Genomic DNA, 12,519 nt, shown 5'->3' with positions numbered 1-12,519 from the left:
GGGCCTGGAGCATTGTGCTACCTTGTGTAGAGTGAGGAGAGGTGCTTTCACTGAGCAAACCTCATCTACTGTTTGCCTTGTGCCGTGGATTGCATTGGCCCCACCCCCTCACAAATGTTTACAAATGACACGTGTCAGATTTCATAGGAGCATATTAATTTAAGTAGGTGTATTTAATTATAATTTAAACATAAATGTAATTCAATAATTAATATAATTTAAATGTCACTTTATTTCCATTTCAACATTCACCTACGCACAATGCTGTGAGCTGAGTCCAAAGGAGAGATCCAGGTGTTGGAACAAATGCTTCCCTCTCGGCCTGGATGCATTCCAGGCCTCCAGCCAGGGCAGCTTGCCAGACCGATGGAAGTGCCTTCCTGAAACAGGGGTCACCATCCATGCATTAAGATTTTCAAACAGGCACGCCATGGGTTCTGGGATGAAACCTTCTCCTCCATGTTATTTCCTAGCTATAAAATCAGACAACAAAACAAAAATAAAAAGTTGTAATTTTAATCTGCAAAGTTTTATACCTGTTTACTGTACAATCATGGCATCCACATTCGGAGATGGAGGTGACCTGGACTAGTGTGCAGCTCCATTACAGTGTGAACCTTAAATTGTCCCGCCAACCACCAGCAACAGATGTCATGAGCTGCGTGTGCTAGAATGACCAGGTTCAAGTAAAGCCATGCCAGTCTGTGTGTGCAAGCTGAATGAATCTAATGCACTCCCAATGAAAAATATTATCATGTCATTTGCTTGAAATCTTAGATTTTGGTGAACCTCATGAGTATTTTTTGCAAAACTTTTGTTTATTCTCCTTAGCAAAATCTGGTTCAAAAAATCCAAGTGACCACCACCTTGTACTTGGATTTCTGCGTTGTTAAAATACATATTAGTTCAGATATACAAACAATCATTCTGTAACTTAGTGGTGTCAACTGTGAGAATGGAGAAAAATCCTTCTGATGGTGTATATAAATGAGAAAATAATCTAGATGGGAGTTAAAATTAAAAATATATATATATATTTAGGGATAGTGCTACTGAGTTCCTGGTCAATAACATTATATATATGATGTTATACATATATATTCCAAATGAGATGATCTATGAATTTTGGTGATAAATTCAAGGTTGAGATCCCTGAGCAGTTATCAAGGGGTCACACGTAAAGGACAAATAGAGAGGCACACTTTGGTTGGAAATGCTCCCATTTCAGGTGAGCCAGAGTCCCCTGGGCAAGGGACATTTAGAACAGTCTGCACTCATTCCTACATTTTGAGAATCTGAATGGACCTCATTTAACCCAGAGTGCTTTTTGGGTCTGAGGCTGGTGTATTTTGGTTCAAGATCTGAAATATCGTTTATGGATCTTATTCTTACTTTGCCCTATCTACTAAACAAGTGTTTCCCACTTCTTGCTCTGAATAATCTCTTTACTCAGATTCATGACCCTTGAAATAGTGCCCACCTTTTCTAGGTGGCAACTTCTTCCCCGAGACATTATGACACATGAATCACTGTACTGACACCGAGACACTCTGCCACATGAATCACTGTACTGACACCGAGACACTCTGCCACATGAATCACTGTACTGACACCGAGACACTCTGCCTTTTTAAAGACGGTTCTATTTCATTTTTTAAAGTCGATAAGTAATTTCTTTTAAACTTTGTTCAGTAATTTCCTTGTCCTTGAAGAGAGATGCTGGGACCTTGTTCAGAAGTTACTTACAATGATAACTGCATTATAATTATAGATTGCTTAGAGTGTGTTATTTTCACAAAGTTGAGTCTTCCTCTTCATGAACCTGGTCCAGTATTCTAATTATTTGCTTTTCTTTTGGTACCTTGGAGTAGTGTTTTTCTTAAAGGCTTCTTTCTACAAGACTTGTTTTTCTGCTTAGGTTTATTCTATTTTTTTCTTATCTTTTAGGGGGCTATTGTAAGTGGCATTATTTTCTGATTTCCTTTTTAGAACTTTCAATAATTTTATTCTAGGGCTTTTGGATTTTCTGTGATTAGAGTTATCATCAGCAATTACAGAGTTTAACTACTTTGTTGCCATTTTGGATGCAGTTGGTTTACATTTGTTGATTGATAGCTATTGTTAACAGTTTGTGTTAGTCAGGGTTGGCTATAGAAACAAATTCATAGACACTCAAATCTGTTTAAGAAAAACCTTTATATAAAAGAGCAATTGTATATTGAGAAAACATCCCAGCCAAGTACAGATCAAATCCATAAGTCCTATATTAACCCATATGTCCAATGCCAATCTATAAATTCCTCTTCAGACTCATGCAGCACATGAAATGACCCTGATTACAGGAAGATCATAGGCCAGTAGATGGAAAGACTTGTCGATCCAGTGGCAATGGAAGCATCTGAATGCTGGCTCTTCCAGCTGCAGCACTCTAGTATATCTTCATGTGTCTTATAAGCAGGAATGCCTCATAGGAAGTGTGGGTGAAAGGTCAGCCCCCGCCAACTAATCATGGGTTTTATAGGTACAATTGTACAGGTGAGTATATAAAGATTATAATAAAGTCATAGAGAATAAGGAGAGATTGAAATAATGGACGCATTTCATGGTAGTATGCTCACCTCAGCCCCAATTGGTGGCCCAAGTGGAGATGGGAGACAGGAGGGCAGGAAATAGAGGGAGGGGGAGGAGGAAAAGGGGAAAGGAAATATTGGAGTGGCGAGACAGGGAGAGTGAGGGGAGAGAGCTTTTTATTGCTAACCCAGGTTTATATATCTTTTTTTTGAGGGGGGGCATGCAAGGCCCCTAATTACAGGTAAAGACATGCATTACAGGACAGGGTTGTGCTATAGGTAATACAGTATTGGGAGGGGGTGGCCTAGGGGTACATACCTAAAGGAAAAGGAGAGATTAAGGGTATACATATGACAGGATGGGCTGATTGTAGATTCAGGATGGCAGCCTAACTTTGGATGTCACCTAGCAGATTTGACCTGTTCTCTGGCTCTCCGTGGAAACCATTATCATTAGGGTGCGAATCCCACCCACAGTGTATCAGAGACCTTCAGGGAGTATATCTCTAGAAGCATCTGACCTCCCACCATGTGCTGGAAAATAGCCTCAGTATGTAGCACATCTTTGGGGGAGACAAAGCTCGGGAAGTTTTTTGTATCCAGAAGGGAGTACGTGTGTATCCCACCTCCAGCAAGCTATTTATTTCCATACTGTTACCAAATGAGGTTATCAAGCTGCGACCTGATTGACAGGCTAAATTCTACCCCTTCACTTTTAACATACTCAAGTGGACAGCAGATTATGCAACCACCACAGTGTTTCAGCACAATATGAAATAAGATTGGTATTTAATGATATCCTTATTTGATTCCAATTTGAAAGGTGAATGCGTGCACTTCCTCTCCATTGAGTGCAATGTCTGTCATTGGCCTCGTAGTTTGCTATTTTAAGTCCTATCAAATCAGTTTGGACCCACAGCAACACTAGAGAAAACAGAATGAAGCATAGGTCTTGCTTCATCCTCACAGTTGTGATGCATGAGGCCTTTGGAGCAGTTACTGTGCCAATCTATCATATTAAAGGTCAGCTTTTTAAAATGACCTTATGCTTTATAAAGCATTATGTTCTTATCCAATTCTCATTTTCCTAACAAATATCCAAAGCACTTGGGATGAAGAAATCACCGCCTCACTTCTTTCTATTAAGCATCAGAAGTATACATCACCCAATGTATAATTATTTGTTCTTCTGGTGGTCCATCCTACCATCACATTATTCCCCAGTACAATAATTCAAGTACATCATTTGATCTCTGATCTTTTTCATTCATTGTCCTCGTTTCACATGCACATGAGACAATTGAAAACCTCAGAGTTTGGCCAGGTACATCTGAATCCTCAAAGAGACATCCTTGCTCTTCACCTTTAAAGAGGTCTGTGCAGCAGGTTTGCTCAATGAAATGCACCACTTGATTGACTCAAGCTTTCATGAATATTGATTGCAGATCCAAGCAAGATAATTTCAATATTATCTCCATTCATCCTGATTTTTTCCATTGGTCCCATAGTGGAGAGTTTCATTTTCTTAACATTGAATTTTAACCTAGCAGGACTGGATAGGGAAGAGGTTGTACACTGGTGCATATGGAAGCTGGAGGCACAGGGAATCCAAGGTGGATGATACCTTCAGGACCAGGGGTGTGAAGGGTGATGCTGGGAGAGTAGAGGGTAGAAATGATTACAAGGATCCACATGTGACCTCCTCCCTTGGAGATGGACGGCAGAGAAGGGGGGGAAGGGAGACTCCAGATAGGGCAAGATATGACAAAATAACAATCTATAAATTATCAAGGGCTCATGAGGGAGGGGGGAGAAGAAAGGGAGGGGGAAAAAAGAGGACCTGATGTAAAGGGCTTAAGTGGAGAGCAAATGCTTTGAAAATGATTAGGGCAAAGACTGTACAGATGTGCTTTATACAATTGATGTATGTATATGTATGGATTGTGGTAAGAGTTGTATGAGCCCCTAATAAATTGTACCCCAAAAAAAGAAAGAAAATGATTGGGGCAAAGAATGTACAGATGTGCTTTATACAATTGATGTATGTATATGTATGGATTGTGATAAGAGTTGTATGAGCCCCTAATAAAATATTTTTTTTAAAAAACCCAGTGGGGAGAAAGCTGATGGTGCCTGACTATCAAAGGACATACCATGTGGGGCCTTAAAGGCTTGAAAGTAATCAAGCGACCATCTAGCTCAAAGTGAGCAACAAAGCCCACATGAAAGAAACACACCAGCCTGTGTGATCAATAGGTGCCAAAGGGATCAGGTATAAGGCATCAAGGCACAAAATATATCATTGTGAATGAGGGGGAGTACAGATTGGGGACCCAAAACCCTTCTTTGGGGACTTGGACATCCCCTTGCAGAAGGGATGCAAGGAGGATAAAAGCCAGTCAGGGTGCAGTGCAACAACAATGAAACATAAAACTCTCCTCTAGTTCTTAAATGCTTCCCCGCCCACCCCCACTATCATGATCCCAATTCTACCTTACAAATCTGGCTAGACCAGAGGATGTACACTGGTACAGATAGGAACTGTAACACAGGGAATCCAAGACAGATTGTCTCTTTAGGACCAGTGCTGAGAGTGGGGATACCGGGAGGGTGGATGGAAGGTGGGGTAGAAAGGGGGTACTGATTACAAGGATCTTCATATAACCTTCTCTTTGGGGGATGGATAAGAGAAAAGTGGGTGAAGGCAGATGTTGGACAGTGTAAGATATGACAAAACAATAATTTATAAATTATCAAGGGTTCATGAGGGAGGGAAGTAGAAAGGGTGGTGAAAATGAGCTGATATCAAGGGCTAAAGTAGAAAGCAAATGTTTTGAGAATGATTATGGCAACAAGTGTACAAATGGCCTTGACACGATGGATGTATGGAGTGTGATAAGAGTTGTATGAGATTCCAAAAAAGTGATTAAAACACACACACACACACACACACACACACACACACCAAAAAACAGATCCAGTAAAATAAGATATGTCTACAAAGAAAATTATGAAACAATGCGCCAGAATGTTATTACAGTGAAGGATGACAAGACTATGTCAGCAGAGAACAGTTGCTGGAGTAGAACATTATGCTTGGTAAATAAGAGGGTCAGCGAAAAAGTGGAATACTCTCAATGCAATGGATTGACACAGTAGCTGCAACAATGGGCTCAAACCATAGAACAATTATGAGGGTAGTGCAGGACTACACAGTGTTTCTTTGTTGTTGTTGCTTTTAAATCATTTTATTAGGGACTCATACAACTCAACACAATCCATACATACATCAATTGTGCAAAGCACATTCGTGCATTCATTGTCCTCATCATTCTCAAAACATTTGCTCTCCACTTAAGCCCCTGGCATCAGGTCCTCATTTTTACCCCTTCCTCCCTGCTCCCCCTCCCTCATGAACCCTTGATAAGTTATAAATTATTATTATTTTTCATATCTTTCCCTGTCCAACGTCTCCCTTCACCCACTTTTCTGTTGTCGGTCCCTGAGGGAGGAGGTCACATGTAGATCCTTGTAATCGGTTTCCCTTTTCCAACCCACCCTCCCGGTATCGCAACTCACATCACTGGTCCTGAAGGGATCATCCACCCTGGATTCCCTGTTATTCTGGTTCCTATCTGTACCAGTGTACATCCTCTGGTCTAGCTAGACTTGCAAGGCAGAATTGGGATCATGATAGTGCTTGGGGGGGCGGGGAGTAAGCATTTAGGAACTAGAGGAAAGTTGTATTTTTCATCGTTGTTGTGCTGCACCCTGTCTCTAGTGGCCTACAAATGGACTTTGGGTCTCCACTGCACACTCCCCACCTCATTCACTCTGGTAAGAGTTTTTGTTCTGATGATGCCTGATACCAAATTCCCTCAACACCTCATGATGGCACATGCTAAAGTGCTTCTTCTATGTGGGTTTTGTTGCTCCTGAGCTAGATGGCCGCTTCTTTATCTTCAAGTCTTTAAGACTCCAGACGCTATATCTTTTGATAGTCGGGCACCATCGACTTTCTTCGCCACATTTGCTTATGCACCCATTTGTCTTCAGTGATCGTATCATGCAGTTGAACACACAATGATAAAATTTTTTGTTTTTTGATGCCTGATAACTGATCCCTTCGGCACCTCGTGATCACACAAGCTGGTGTACTTCTTCTATGTGAGCTTTGTTGCTTCTGAGCTAGGTGGCCGCTTGTTTACCTTCAAGCTTTTAAAACGCCAGATGCTATCTCTTTTGATAGTCAGGCACCATCAGCTTTCTTCACCACATTTGCTTATTCACCCGCTTAGGCTTCATCGCTTGTGTTGGGAAGGTGAGCATCATAGAATGCAAATTTAATAGAAGAAAGTATTCTTGCATTGAGGGAGTGCTTAAGTAGAGGCCCAATGTCCTTCTGCTACCTAATACTAAACCTATAAATATATGCACATAGATCTATTTCCCCATCCTCATATATAAATATATTTGCATATATACATGTCTTTATCTAGACCTCTATAAATGCCCTTTGCTTCCAAGCTCTTTCCTCTATTTCCCTTGACTTTCCTCCTGTGTCACCATCATGCTCAGTCCCCACAAGGGTTTCAGCAATTCCTCTTTGTTACATTACCCTTGATCATGCCCTACCAGGACTCCCAAACCCTCTTCACCACCAATTTGTATCACTTTTTTCCTTGTGCCTGGGTTTGTTAACACCACTTCCTTAACCCCCCGCCACTTTCCCCTCTCCCATGTCCCCCCTGGAACTGTCAGTCCCATTGTTTTCTCCTCCAAATTGTTCATACAGCCTATCTTATTTAGACAGACCTGTGGAGATAATAACATGCACAAAAACAAGACAGAACAAAACCAAGCAACAATGTACAACAAAACAACAACAACAAACCAATGACAAAAACAAAACATGACAAGAAAGAAAAGCTTGTAGTTAGTTCAAGAATCATTTGTTGACCTTTCGGAGTGTTTTCCAGTACAGTCTGTTGGGGCACCATGCTCTGACCCCAAAGTCCACCTTCAGCTTTACCTGGGGACCTCGCTGCTCCATTCCCTTGCTGTTCTGTTGCACCACCTTAGTGTTTTGCCTCGGTGTGGCAGGAATAGATCAGGTACAATTCCCACACTGTGCCTCTGGGGTTGTCCCCTGTAGTGCTATGGGTCAGTGAGGGTCGTCATGTCTAATGGTGGGGTTGGCTATTTGAGCCTCTCTGGACTCGCTGCTCTAATTGGGATCATCATCCTCAAGGCCTTGTGGGCCAGGATATGCTCCACTCTCTCCTCCTCCCCCTTCTTCAGCACTTGTGTGCTCTGATCAGATATTTCCCTCTCCCAAAGCTGCAGATTCAATGCCATCTTTTGAAATAAATTCTTCTGGGGTGAGGGGCAGGTGTCCACTTAGTATATGAGATTGGAGCCGGCACCCCCAGACCTCTCCACTGGTTCCCTACTCCTCGCCAGCATGTTGCATTCACATCTTGGAGCATTGGGTTGAAGTCTGATCCTTCTTTCCCGACAGTGTTTCCTTGTGTTGTGCATGGGGTTGCTTTAAGTCAGAAACTTATTCAATGGTACCTAAGAACAACAAGAAACCCAAAGAGACCTACACAAGTGGAATAATAGCCCTCATGGATAAGAAAAGTCAATATCATATAAATATAAATGTCACTGAAAACAATTTTAATCACACCAAAATAATTGCGAAGTAGCAACTTTATGCTATATAGAAATGTTAAAAGTTAATATCAACTTCATACGAACAGGGAAGATATACACGATAAGCAATGAACTGCAAAAACAAGAAGAATGAAGTAAGAGACTTTCCACTACCAACCTCAAAAAACATTAAACAGCCACAGTAGTTAAAACTGCTTGGCACTTTGGAAAAGTATAGAAAACCCTTCAACACAGGACTTAAAAGATATTGAATGGGAAAGAATCTTATGCTTCAACCAATGGTGATTGCAAATTGGATCTCCATCTGTAGAAGAGTAAAACAAGATCCATGCCTCATCCCATGAACAAAAGCTAGCGGAAGATTGATGGGGAAAAACCACAAAACTAAACATAGTGGGTGGAAGGAAGAATTAAAGAACTAAAGGAATGGTGTATGTTTCATAGGTGCTGCACTGCACGCTGCCTGGTCCGTCCCTCCCTTGTGGCCTTTCTGTGAGATGTCTAAGTGTCTACAGATAGGCTTTGGGTCTACACTCTGACCCCCCTCACTTGCATCGATATGCTTGTTTGTTTTAGGTTTTAAAATGCCTGATACCTGATCCTGTCAACACTTCATGATCACACAGGCTGGTGTATTTCTTTCATGTGGACTTTTTTGCTTCCTAGCTAGATAGCTGCTAGTTTATCTGCAAACCTCTAAGATCCCAGATATTATATCTTTAATAGCTGGGCACCCACTGCTTCATTCATTTGCTTATGCACTCATTTTGTCTTCACCGATTGTGTCCAGAAGGTGAGCATCACTGAATGCCATATTATTAGAACAAAGTGTTCTTTCGTTGAGGGAGGTGATTGAGTAGAGGCCCAATGTTTGTCTGCTACCTCAATACTTAACATATAAGTATATGTATATATAAGTATATGTACATATGTCTATGTCCCTATCATTATATAAAAATATATTTACATATACATAACTCTATAAATTTATAACTGTATTTATAAATCTATAAAAGTCCTTTCCCTCCCAGTTCATTCCTCTAGCTTTTTTTATTGTAATTTTTTTGCAAGTTTCTATTCTTAGATGATAAGAAAAAATATTTTTAAATAGATGGATATAATGGCATGCTAATGTTTTTATGCTCTTAATAAATTAACAATGAATACTTGATGGAAAGGTGAATATAACTTTGTTACTCCCATGCATATCAATCACCTTGATAGAGACATCTGGAGAATACTAAAAACTGGTAACATATAAGCAAGTAGTTTTTAGTATTAATAAGGATGGCCAGTATTAACACATGGATATTAATAAACTGGCTTTCCCAAAATACAGGTCTGTACATGGCATTATGAAAAAGTTTTGATCAATAAGACTGGGGAAGAGCTCAAGTAATCTGTACCTTTGAAAATCTTTGTAATTAATAAGGTTTCATGGCTAGTAAGGAATTATTGCTTTAGAGCAGTGGTTCTCAACTTCCTAATGCTGTGACCTTTTAATACTGCCCCTCATGCTGTGGTGACCCCCAACCATAAAATTATTATCATTTTAAGCATGTTATTGGGGACCTGTACAACCCTTATCAGAATACATACATACACCCACTGTGTCAAGCACATTTGTACATTTGTTGCGATGATCATTCTCAAATATTAGCTTTCTACTTGAGCCCTTGATATCAGCTTCTCATTTTTCCCTCTCCTTCCCCACTTCCCCTCGCTCATGAACCCTTATTTATAAATTATTATTCTTTTGTTATATCTTACACTGTCCGATGTCTCCCTTCACCCACTTTTCTGTTGTCCATCCCCCAGGGAGGAAGTAATATGTAACTCCTCATAATCGGTACCCCCTTTCTACCCCACCTGCCGTCCACCCTCCTGGTATCACCACTTTCAGCACTGGTCCTGAAGAGATCATCTGTCGTGGGTTCCCTGTGTTTCCAGTTCCTATCTGTATCAGTGTATATCCTCTGGTCTAACCATATTTGTAAGGTAGAACTGGGATCATGATAGTGGGGGTGGGAGGGGAGGGAGCACTTAAGAACTAGAGGAATGTTGTATGATTCATCGTTGCTGCACTGCACCCTGACTGGCTCCTCTCCTCCCTGAGACCCTTCTATAAGGAGGTGTCCAGTTGCCTACAGATGGGCATTGGGTTTCCACTCTGCACTCACCCTCATTTAAAATGATATGAGTTTTGTTCTTTTTGCCTGATACCTGATCACGTTCACACCTCGTGGTCACAAAGGCTGGTCTGCTTTCTCCATGTGGGCTTTGTTTTTTTCTGAGTTAGATGGACACTTGTTTATCTTCAAGCCTTTAAGACCCCAGATGCTATATCTTTTGCCAGGCGGGCATCCTCAGCTTTCTTCATCACATTTGCCTATGGACACATTTGTCTTCAGTGATTGTGGTGGGTAGGTATGCATCATGGAATGCCAATTTAATAGAACAAAGCGTTCTTCCATTGAGTAAGTACTTGAGTGGAGGTCCAATGTCCATTTGCTGCTTTAATACTAAACCTATAAATATTCCCCTCCCCCCACTATCATGACCCCAGTTCTGCATTACAAATCTGGCTGTATCAGAGCATGTGCACTGGTACAGATGTCTGTACCAGTTTTCCCTAAGAGGTCTGGACACATGGAATCCAGGACAGATAAGCTCCTCAGGAAGAATAATGGGAGTAGCGATACCATGAGGGTAGGGGGAAGGCAGGGGGAGAAAGGGGAAACCGATCACAATGATCGACATATAACACCTCCCACCCAGGGTGAAAAGCAACAGAAACATGGGTTAAGGGAGGCAGCATAAAATAATAATAATCTATAATGTATCAATAGTTCTGAGGGTGGGAAGGTGGGGGGAGGGAGGGCAAAAATGAGGAGCTGATGCCAAGGGTCAGAGTAGAAAGAAAATGTTTTGAAAAGGATGATGGCGACACATATACAGATGTTCTTGACACAATGTTTGGATGGATTGTTATAAGAGCTGTAAGAGCCCCCGATAGCATGATTTAAAAAAAAACCCAAACATCAATCCAGAGCTACAAAGATCATCAGTGGGAACATAGGTACAAACTTAAGGGCCCAGTTGCAAGGCATGCACATATTATCAAATATTTTAGAGGAAACACACACAATGGAAGACAAAATAAATGGTTAGTCTTACTTACAATAAGACCCATATGTGCATCAAAACATTCAATAAGAGAACAAAATGTTTTCCACAGACTAGAAAACAATCCTAAGCAAGGACACAATGGCCAACTTAAATCTAAAATCTAGAGAATGCTGTAATACCACAATAAAAAACAAATAACTCAATTATAAAGGCAGCAAAACCCATAGTTAATTAAAAGAGACATTCAAATAGCAAAAGACATGAAAACAATATTCACAAACATTAGTCATAAAGGAGATGCAGATTTTTTTAAAAAGTGATATCATGTCACACTGACAATGATAGCCCAATTAAAAAGAAAACCCAAAAAACCCTACTGGAGACGAAGCAGGGAGATTGGGACTTTCACCCACTGGACTGATGGTTCTGTCCAATGGCTCTGCAAACCTATCTGGTAATGCTACAAGCAAATATTACACACTACAAATAAATGGGATAAGAAATTGCATACCATCCATCAACAAGTTTTGTGGGTTTATATCCTAAAAAAGTAAAATCGCATATCGCAGACAGACCTATGCACTTCCATGCTCATCAGAGCACTGTTCACAGTATCAAGAAATTGGAATAATCCCAAAGACTCTCTTTAGAAGATTGGATAAAGAAACTTTGGTACATACACACAATGGAATACTACACATGTCTAAAACTGCTGGAGAAAACACAAAGCACATTATGACTTAGACCTGTAGAAAATTTTAATGAGTGAAACTGGACAATCACAAAAGAACAAATGTTGTATCAGACCACTGTCAGCATAAACAGCAACAGAGCCTGACAACTCTGCTAAGATCATGTAAACATTTAATACGACATCCCAGGCAATGTTGTAACATGATTCTCTAACTATGTACTAGGTATCGCTCTCTCATTTGTTCATCTAAAATTTTAAAAGACTAAGCAAAACAAAATAAGAAAACAACAACAAACATTTCTATAGTAGAGGATCCACCTCAGTTGGGATATGTTGTCATCTAGCAGGAAATGGAAAGGGGCAAATAGCTTCTGACAGCATCCCAGGATTACTTCAATGTACTAGAATCTCCGAACTACTCTGTTGAACTTAAAGCTGAAACTTGCT

Source organism: Tenrec ecaudatus, chromosome 15, assembly GCF_050624435.1.
Source record: "Tenrec ecaudatus isolate mTenEca1 chromosome 15, mTenEca1.hap1, whole genome shotgun sequence".
NCBI classification, from domain to species: domain Eukaryota; kingdom Metazoa; phylum Chordata; class Mammalia; order Afrosoricida; family Tenrecidae; genus Tenrec; species Tenrec ecaudatus.
The sequence above is the reverse complement of the archived record's forward strand: the minus strand, read 5'-3'. Positions refer to the sequence as shown.